Source organism: Phodopus roborovskii, unplaced genomic scaffold (genome assembly GCF_943737965.1).
Source record: "Phodopus roborovskii unplaced genomic scaffold, PHOROB, whole genome shotgun sequence".
In the NCBI taxonomy this organism is placed as follows: Eukaryota; Metazoa; Chordata; class Mammalia; order Rodentia; family Cricetidae; genus Phodopus; species Phodopus roborovskii.
The window spans coordinates 41,761,106-41,771,118 of record NW_026126433.1 but is presented as its reverse complement, the minus strand read 5'-3'; the positions used below and the strand labels follow the sequence as shown (position 1 = coordinate 41,771,118).

General features: G+C 43.0%; 1 pseudogene; it reads right to left on the bottom strand.

Annotated features, from left to right (window-relative positions):
• Positions 1 to 8,437: 8,437 nt before the first annotated feature.
• LOC127223252 (mitochondrial import receptor subunit TOM20 homolog) lies at positions 8,438 to 9,197 on the bottom strand (annotated as a pseudogene).
• Between the last annotated feature and the right edge of the window lie 816 nt (positions 9,198 to 10,013).

Genomic DNA, 10,013 nt, shown 5'->3' with positions numbered 1-10,013 from the left:
GGTCCATAGTTTTGGTTAGGATATGGCAAATCAGGGCCTAGGGTAGGAAACTGAGCAGGGATGATGCAAGTGTAAGATTAAAGTACCAGGTTTGGGAGGATCAAGTGATGGGGCCCAAATTTATTAGCTATAAGAAACCCTCTGAGACTCATCTAAATTTCTGGTAAGTCGATCTACTCATGTACTGGGATGTTAGAACTAAAGAGCGCTTGTCAGTTATATAGTCTCAAGTTAAAAAGAAGAAGAAGAAGAAGAAGAAGAAGAAGAAGAAGAAGAAGAAGAAGAAGAAGAAGAAGAAGAAGAAAAGGAACAAGTTGTCCAAAGAAATAGACACTTCAGAGCCAGATATGGCTGTTCATGCCTGTGATTCCAGCATTCAGGAAGCAGAGACAGAAGGATCTCAAGTTCAAGATCAGCCTGGGCTACATAGTAGGACCCTATCTTAAAAAAGTAAGGAAGGAACTCCTGAGGCCCTACTCCTTCCTGGGCCATATAGGCAGTTAACAGTTGCTGGGGGAGGGGCTCACAAGGCCCCACCCTTTATGTGGAACCATTGGCAGTTAATGGTTGCTGGAGAAGGGAAAGACCTTTTTCTTTAGTGTTGTAGCCAGCCACTGGTAGACTGCCCATGTTCCTGGAAATAACCTCCCGTTTGTGCAAGCAACTCTAAGCTCAGGAGGACGCGCACACAATTACATGCACACCAGCGCATGGTGGGGCCTTTAATTCCAGCACTTAGGAGGCAGAGGCAGAGGCAGAGGCAGAATTTGAGTTCAGCCAGGTCTACATAGTGAGTTCCAGGACAGCCACATAGTGAGACCTTATCTCAGCAAACAACAAATGTCCACATAATGTGGAAGGGGGACTTGTTGGAGTGCAGAGGAGGTTCATTGGGAGTTGGGGGGATAAAGGGGCAAATATGATCAGAATATATACACGTATGAAAATGTCACAATGAAACAAATTATTATATAATTAGTGGATGCTGGTTTAAGAAGAAAGTGTTGAGGGGGAAAGGAGGTGAAGAGGGCTCAATGCTTGAGTGCTTGCTGCTCCTCCAGTAGACCCAAGTCCAGTTTCCCAGCCCCCATGACTCATAGCCACCTATAACTACAGCTATGTGGAATCTGACACAACCACCTCAACCCATACATATGATTAAAAATAAAATCTCTCTCTTTTTTTTTTTTTAAAAAAAGCAAGATGCTTGTGGTAGCTCACACCTATGATCCCAGCACTTCAGATGCTGAAGCAGGAGAATTGCTACAAGTTTGGAGCTAGCTCGAGTTATTTGAGACTCTGCTTTCAACATTCATGGGGAGATAATTGATAGCTTTTCCTCCCTAGGGAGATAATTGATAGTTTTTTCCTCCCTCTAAAATCTTTATCCCATCCAACATGTCTGCATAAGGACACTCCTGACCCTTCTAGATAACAGGGCAAGGACAGCCCTGTGTTACAGGCTCTCACTGTTAACGGCTGGATAGTGTGATGTAGGAGAGTAGACCTGTGTGCTTTGTCTCATTACTCTCTAGAGTGATAGAGAGACCAGTTATTTTAGGACCAAGTACTGTCTCTGCTCTAGAACATCCATTTTGTCCACAGGAGACAAAGTGCCAATGACCTCCCATGGGAAATGAAGACTGTCCTAGTTCTGACCATTAACTATGCATAACATACCATGGTAGGCATTTGATACAAGGAGGGTTCAATAATTTTAACATTGTTATTAGCTTAAAAGTGCCCAGAAGGATGGGCACACCTTTAATCCCAGCGCTCCTGGGAGGCAGAGTCAGGTGGATCTCTGTGAGTTCAAGGCCAGCCTGGTCTGCAGAGCTAGTTCCAGGACAGGCTTGAAAGCCATAGAGAAACCCTGTCTGGAAAAACCAATAAATAAATAAATAAATAAATAAAAATAAAAAAAAGAACTAGTTATTGACAGGTAGTGATGGTACGCATATTTAATCTCAGTGCTCTGGAGGGAGAGGTGGGTATATCTCTGTGAGTGTGAGGCAAGCCTGGTCTACAGAGATAATTCCAGGACACATAGGGCTGTTGCACAGAGTGTCTCAAAAAACAAAACAAAACAAACACAAAAACCCAAACAAACAAAAAGTACTAGTTATTAGTTTTCATATAATTTTTCAAATATTTTATGTATGTACATGGAAGAGAACACCTCACAATGTGTGTGTGTGTGTGTGTGTGTGTGTATGAACAAAGACTTTTAAAAACAAAAATCAAGCTAGGCATGGTGACTCTGACACACCTGTGACAGGCAGGAGGATGACCACAGGTTTGAGGCTAGCTTGGACTACAGAATAAAACATGAAACTACGTGCTATTACATACTCTAGTATCTAGGACCTCTTTTCATAACTGCACGCACCACACTGATGATGCATGCTGAATGCTGAGGCTTTCCCCCACTATTTCACAGAGAAAAGGAAGTAATGCCTCTGTTCCTGCGTCACTTTGCATGTGAGCATGTCTGTAGCACTGACTAGGAAACAGGCTGTAGAAGCAACCTCGTTTGAGTCTACAGACATTTCATCCTCGGCCCACCTACGAAAGTCCTCTGGCAGGTCTGGGGATGGAACTTAGTAAAGCAGTTGTGTAGCATGCAGGGCCCTGGGTTCAATCCCCAGTCCCTCAGAAAACAGACAAAACAGAACCCCCACAAACAAACAAGCACCGAAAATTTGAAGCCAACCTCAAAGATTGCTAGAGTAATTATCTCTCCAAACAACACAGCACTATACTCTGGTTTATCTAATTCACAGTAGCCCAAAGAAACAGACTTCCCACACAAGCCAGGGGCTCTAGCCTAGGTTGGCTCAGTTGCCTATGTAGCTGTGGGCTACACATGACCTTAAACTTCTGATCACTTCTGATCCTCCTGCTTCTACCTTCTGAGCACTGAAGCTGCTCAAGTGCACACCTTGAAACCACTCTCAGCTTGGAATATGAAGTTTTTTAAAAAGGGAATTCTTCATTTTTGTGTGTCAGTCCTGCACCAGGCCCATGCTGACCTTCCCTGTGTTGTTCTGACTTTGATTCTGTGCTGTGGCTCACACCTGTGCTCTAAGCACTTAGAGGAGTATGCAGCTTTAACTTTTAATGTATGTATCCCTGCCCTGCCCTGACAAAAGTATGGAACCAAAAATGATGAGTAAGCAGTTATTGCTAAAGACTTAAGCATCTATTTCCCCTGCCACACAGTCTGGACCATCTGAACCATTATCTCTAGTCTCCAAGTAGCTCCAAGGAGCCCTGCATCCTCCCTCACTGGTCCAGATGGTAAATAGGTGCTGGAGTGGACATCTGGATTTTGCAGATATCGACATAAAAACTGAGAGTACTTTGATACACAATAAGGCCAGAAATGATGCGTGGCTACAAATGTAAACGCTTCCCTTACAAAACATCTATTAAGTTCAAAAGCTATGTTAATTTTCTTTTCCAAGACTACAGCACCCCCTACTGGAGATTGCTATTATCTCTCCTGTGTGTGTGTGTGTGTGTGTGTGTGTGTGCGTGTAAACAATAACAAAAACAAAACTGGTAGGTTTTGTAGGCAAACTACTCAAGAAAATAGGAGAGGAGACGGCACAAACTAAATTAGAATGAATGAGGCTTTGGTGGCACACACCTTTAATCCCAGCAGAGGCGGGCAGATCTTTGTGAGTTCGAGGCCAGACTGATCTACAGAGCTAGTTCCAGGACAGGCTCCAAACCTACACAGAGAAACCCTGTCTCAGGAAAAAAAAAAAAAAAAAAAAAAAAAAAAAAGGCAGAAAAGAAAGCACATATTTAAGCCAGGGTATCATGTTGCTCAGATTGACCTGTAGTAGAGCCTGGCCTTGAATTTCAGGGACTGGATTACAAGTATGTGCTATGGCACACTCAGTTAGAGGCAAAAAAAAAAAAAAAAAAAAAAAAAATTAATTGAAAAATCTACATTAAATTGATTTTTTAAAATAGAAAACCAACTTAACAAAATTGATCCATGCATGCATCAAGTGTGAAAAGGTGAGGTAATATGTAAGAGTTACAGATGCTGGCTTTTGAGTTTGTGCCTGCTGAGCTCTAGGGCTCAGTTCTTGGAAGTGCCTTTCTCTTTTTTTGTTGCTGTTGTTGTTATTTGTTTGCTTGCTTGTTTTTCAAGATAGGGTTTCTCTGTATTGCTTTGGAGGCTGTCCTGGAACTCACTCTATAGACCAGGCTGGCCTTGAACTCACAGAGATCCTCCTGCCTCTGCCTCTCAAGTGGTGGGATTAAAGGTGTGCACCACCAATGCCTGGCTCTGCCTGGCTGTACATATTTTTTTTTAAAAAAAAAATACAGAAATTGTTGGGTGTGGTGGCAAGCACCTTTAATCCCAGCGCTTGAGATTATTTGTTATTATTATTTACTATATTTATTTTATTATTTTGTAAGTACTAGGGATTGAATCCAGGTGTCATGCATGCTAGGGAGCACTCTATCACTGAGATACACCATCAATCCTTTTTAATTTCTTTTAGAAATTGCTTTTCCTGGGCTACTGAGATGGCTGCATGAGTAAAGACACTTGCCACCAAGCTCAACGACCTGAGTTTGATCACTGGAACCCATGTGATGGAAAGACAGAACTGACTCCTGTAAATTGTGACAGAGTCTTGTGTACTGCAGGCTGCCCTTGAACTCACTAGATAACCAAGGACGACTTTGAAATCCTAGCCCTCTGACCTCCACCTTCCAAGTGCCAGGTTATTACACCTGGTGTGTGTATGCTATACACTCTACCAACTGAGCTACGCCTCCAGTCATAAGAATAAGGGCTGGAGTTAAGCAGTAAAGGGCACTGGGTGCTCTTCAGAGGACCAAAATTCAGTTCCCAGCACCCACATAACAGCTTAAAACCATCTAACTCCTGTTCTAGGAGATCTAACACCCTCACACAGACCTACATGCAGGCAAAACACCAATGCACATAAAATACAAATAAATTATAAAAAAGAATAACTTTTAAAAAGAATTTGTTTAAACAAACAAAAAAATAAATTCTTTTCTTTTTCCTTTTCCTCCGCCTCCTCCTTCTTTGACAGAGCCTTAAACTCATAGCTGTCCTTCTGCCTCCACTTTCTGAGTTCTGGGATTACAGTTATGTGCTACAGTACCTGGAATCCTTTTCACCATGTCCAGCTCACAAGATTTTTTTTTTTGGAAAGAGGAGTTGGCTGTGATCCAAGTTATATATCCCTAAACTGTGACACATATCACCATAATGCCTTTTGAAGGGTCTGGACACAGAGCCACGCTGGCCTTAGCCTCCCTGTGCTAGGATTATAAGTATGCCCCTCACCAAGCTCACCACATCCCTTAAATTATGTAAGTACTAGTGTTAGGAGCAGGAAGATGTGGCAGGAGTAACACTGAGAAACAGAGCATCAAAGAGTCAAGGGCAAAATTAAATTTCAGAAGGGGCTGGGGAGATAAGAGACGTTAAGTCCCAGAGCCAAAGTCTGAGTTATTCAACCGAGAATGGGGACTCTTGGCTTCAAATAAGTAAATATTCCTACTACCCTTGCCTAGAGGGAGGCGATTAATACACTTGCTGGTGGCACTGTACACTTGAGAAAGTCGGTTATCACACAGCACTATCTCAGGGAGAAACACTGGTAAGAAACAGTGATGTCTAGGAGAGGATGACTGCCCAGAGCCACGTATATAGTACCACGGGGGAACTTCCATCCCAGGGCTGTCCCAAGTGTAGTATCACAGGGAGGCTGCACCCCAGGACTGTTTCACAGGGATACTGACTCAGGTGAGAGCTATGAAAGCAAACATTGTGTTCTCAGACAGAGCTTGCGAACAGGCGTGGCCTCTTTCGTACAGAGGGGAAGAGACTTGTTCACACTCCTCTTGGAGTGTGAAGGGACTGCTGTGTCATGTGACCTCACAGGGAAGTCACTAGCATCTCCAGTTTCAAAATGTACATTCTTTCCTGCTCGTGGTCACACTGTGCTCTTACCCTATATCCCTGGCTAGGAATTCTGACATATGTCAGACATATGTGTATGCATACCTGTGCACCACTTGTGAACCTGGTGCCCAAGGAGGCCAGAATACATCAGGTCCCCTGGATCTGGAATGGCAGACAGTTTGAGACACCGTGTGAGTACTAGGAATTGAATCCAGAACTATGCAAGAACAGCCAGTGCTCTTAACAACTAAGACATCTTTCCACCCTGCTGTTGATTATTCTTAAGAAAATTTCAATACAGGCGTGGTGGCAAACAACCCTGCACATGGAAGGCCAAGGCAGGAGGTTCATGGGTTCAAGGCCAGCCTAGATGACATAGTGAAACTTTGTCTCAAGAGAACAAAGAGAGAGTTTATTATACATTTTAAGATTGAAAACAATAAGTACATAATTCTCTGTAACAAAAAAATTTAATTGCTAGGCTCAGTGGTGTGAGCTGCAATTCAGCTACTCAGTAGACTGAGGAAGGAAGAAGGCCTTCCAGAAATATAGCATGAGTTGAAGGACAGTCTAAACAACATTAGTGAGCTCCTGTCTCAAAATAAAAATATAAAAAATGAGTCAAGGATGTTGCACTGTGTGAGAAGCCCAGGGTTCAATCCTTAGTATTGGGGTGGGGGTATGCACTCATGGGACCACTCCCTGTCACTGGCTGCTCTCTATTGTCAACTCCACTAGATTTAAAATCACCCAGGAGACTCCCTTCTGTATGTCTGTGAAGGTATTGTCAGATTTAACAGAGAAGGCAAGACCTACCTTGAATGTGGATCACTTGGGCTGGCAGCTCATACTGAGGAAAAGTACTGATCACTGACTGAGCGCTTGTGTTCATCTCTTCCATTCCCTGTCTGCAGACTCAGTGTGAGCGGCTGCTGCACACTCCTGAGGCCATGGCTTCCTCACCAAGGTGGACTATGTGCTTGACCTGTGAACATAATAATCCCTCCTTCCTTCCAAAATTTGCTTTTGTCTGGTATTTTGTCACAGCGATGAGAAAATTAACTAATACACAAGCCACATGGTCTCTTGTACTGTTCCAGGACTTGGCCAGCAGGGAACTCGTGTAACTTTAAAAAATAGATACAAAAGCCAGCCTGATCCTCAAAGTGAGTTCCAGGACATCAGGACTATATAGACAGACCCTGTCACAAGAAAGAAAGGAAGAAAGAAAGAAAGAAACAAACAAACAAAGAAACAAAGAAAGAAAGGAAGAAAGGAAGGAAGAAAGAAAGAGAAGAAACCCTGAATAAACAAATAAACAAATACAGGACATTTAAAGAACCCTGAAAGCAAGAGGTAGAAATGGGAACATCTCTAGTTCCGGGCTTGAAGAGAAAGGGTAGATGGGGTACAGTAGGGATGGCTTGCCTCTGCCCTAAAATAGAAATCACTGATATTTGACGTAGGAAGACTTGGAGGCTGGAGGGTGATGATAGATCAGGGACTGGAATCATCTAGAACACCATGTGGCTGTAAATGATGCTGGTTATAATGCACCTTACACTGGTACATTGTCATGTATTGTTTGAGCTCACTTGGAAGCTGGCTCTGGAAGTGGGCTTGTCCCTTTCCCCTATATCAGACCCCAGCATACCTGTCTCACAGTGTCCTACCAGACTCCTTGCCTATGAATTCCCCCCACAAACTCTGTAACAGGGAAAAACAGGGCGTTGGCTGCATCTCAGCTGAGGTTGTAAGCAGGGATCATGAACATGTGACTTCTCAGAAGACATCTTTTTTAAAAGTTAATTTTATTTAGCTATTTTACCATCAGGGCGTTTTACTTCTCATATCCAGGATGGTGGATTTTATGTGCATCCCAAGAGAACTAAGGGGAGGATGTGTCACTTTGTCTCATAAAACCGGTGTCATTTCCTCCTTAGTCAGTTTCTCCCAAGGAGATACAGACTACATTACTCAAGTGTACACAGAAATAGCCAAGATACAAGGTAATGACTGGAAGTTATTTAGTGACTATAGTTGATATCCGGCCTTTCTTTTTTGAGAAGCTGTACCCACACTTAGGTTTGAAGGTGTGTCCTGTCTTTTCTAAGCTCCTCCTTACCTTTCAGTGTCTGTACTTAAGTCTGTATTAAACAAAATGGTGTCTATACCTATAATCAATACCAGCAGCACTCAGGAGGTGGGAGCAGGAGGGTAAGCATCAATCTCTATAGCCCCTGAAGGATATTTGAAACATTTTTTTCAAGAGTAAACAGAAAGATTTTAATGCTCAGTTTTTACAAACAAGTTTCTATCCAATTTTATGGTTTACATTAAAATGTACTAGTGTTTTAAAATGGGCATTATTCAACTATCCTTTATACTCTCTTCCAATCTTTTAAAATTCATCACCGGGAGCTTTTAACTGAAATAATAACTCTGCTGTACTTACATCTGAATGAAGAATAAACGAAATGCATGATTATTTTGGTTAACTCAGTGCATTTATAAAATGAAAAGTTCTATCAAAATACTTTTCACTGGAAAAAAAAAATAGAACAGACAATGGATCTACGCAAAGTACACATTCACTTTGGTAGACTTCAGTGTAGGACAGTTCACGACAAGCATATTTGCCCTTATTCCCTCAGAGCTGATCAGCTTCCAAGCTAATGGTTAAATAATTTTAACTGAGATTTTATCATGTTGATATCTGGCTCATTCCACATCATCTTCCGCCAAGCTTTGAGCACTTACAATTCTCTGACTAATGGTTGGAGCTTGGTCAGAAGCATCTGGAACACTGGTGGTGGAAGAGTCTGCTGCAACACTTGCAGCAGCTGCAGAGGCTGTCCACACACAGCAATTGCATTTGTCAAGTGGTCTACACCCTTCTCATATTCACCTTGTGCTAATAACTCTTCACCAAGCTGTATCTCTTCAAGGAAGAATTTTTGAACAGCTTCAGCATCTTTTAAGTCAGGTAACTTGGAAAGCCCAGCTCTTTCCTTAGCAAGCTTCTGTTTCTTTCTTCATTCTTGAAGCCTGTTCTTGAAATTGGGTCACTCCGCCTTTTGCGGTCAAAGTAGATGCAGTACCCGATGAAGAGGGCACCGCACACGCCCGCAGCGATGGCACTGTTCCGGCCCACCATCTTTTCTCGGCTGTGGCGTGTGCCGGGCCTCGGAGGCCCGCCAAGCAGCGGTTAGCTCCGACAGATGGAGCACGCCGACCGCTCGCAGGCCCAGTCCAGACGGAAAAGCGACACTTGAAACATTTTAAACATGAAGATTAAGAGAAGGAGATGACAAAGAATAGGGCACATTTAAGTGTTCATATGGGCTCTCCAGGGAGAGTCACAAATAAGTTATCTCAACATAAGCCATATATACCTAACGTTGTTTCTCAAACGATTGCTTAGGAACACAGGTTTACAGGGTTGTTCTAGAGGAGCCATCAGAGGGTTTGTGGTGAGAGTCCTGGAAAACTGTTTCTTCACAGATGTGAAGGGTTATAATACCTTAAGTATATGTTGCTAATTGGGTTTGCAATGCTTTACTTTATTTTCTCCCCCTTCCTTCCTTTCTTCCTTCCTTCCTTCCTTTTTTTTTTTTTTTTTTTTTTTTTTAAGACAGGTTCTCTCTATAAGTAGCTCTAGCCATCCTGAAACTCACCATATACACCAGGCTGGGTGTGCACTTAAAAAGATCCACCTTCCTCTGCCTTCTGAATGTTGGGGGCAAAGGCACATGCCCCTATGCCCAACCCTACAGTTCTTGGTTTTCAGTTGGCCAGAGGCTTCTTCAGCCTGACTCTGAGGTGAGGGGCTCCTTTTCCATATCCCCATGTTTCTGTCTTCCTATCCTGTTGGCACATGGACCTCTCAGTTACCCCTTTCTCTCACCTCCCTAGTCCTGGCTATACTGGAACTTGCTAGGTAGTTAAGGTCGAGCTGGAAATCACAGAGGCACCTGTCTCTGCCTCCCAGGTGCTGGGATTAAAGGTACCACAAGCTGTGTAGAACAGATTTGAAATCAGTGTT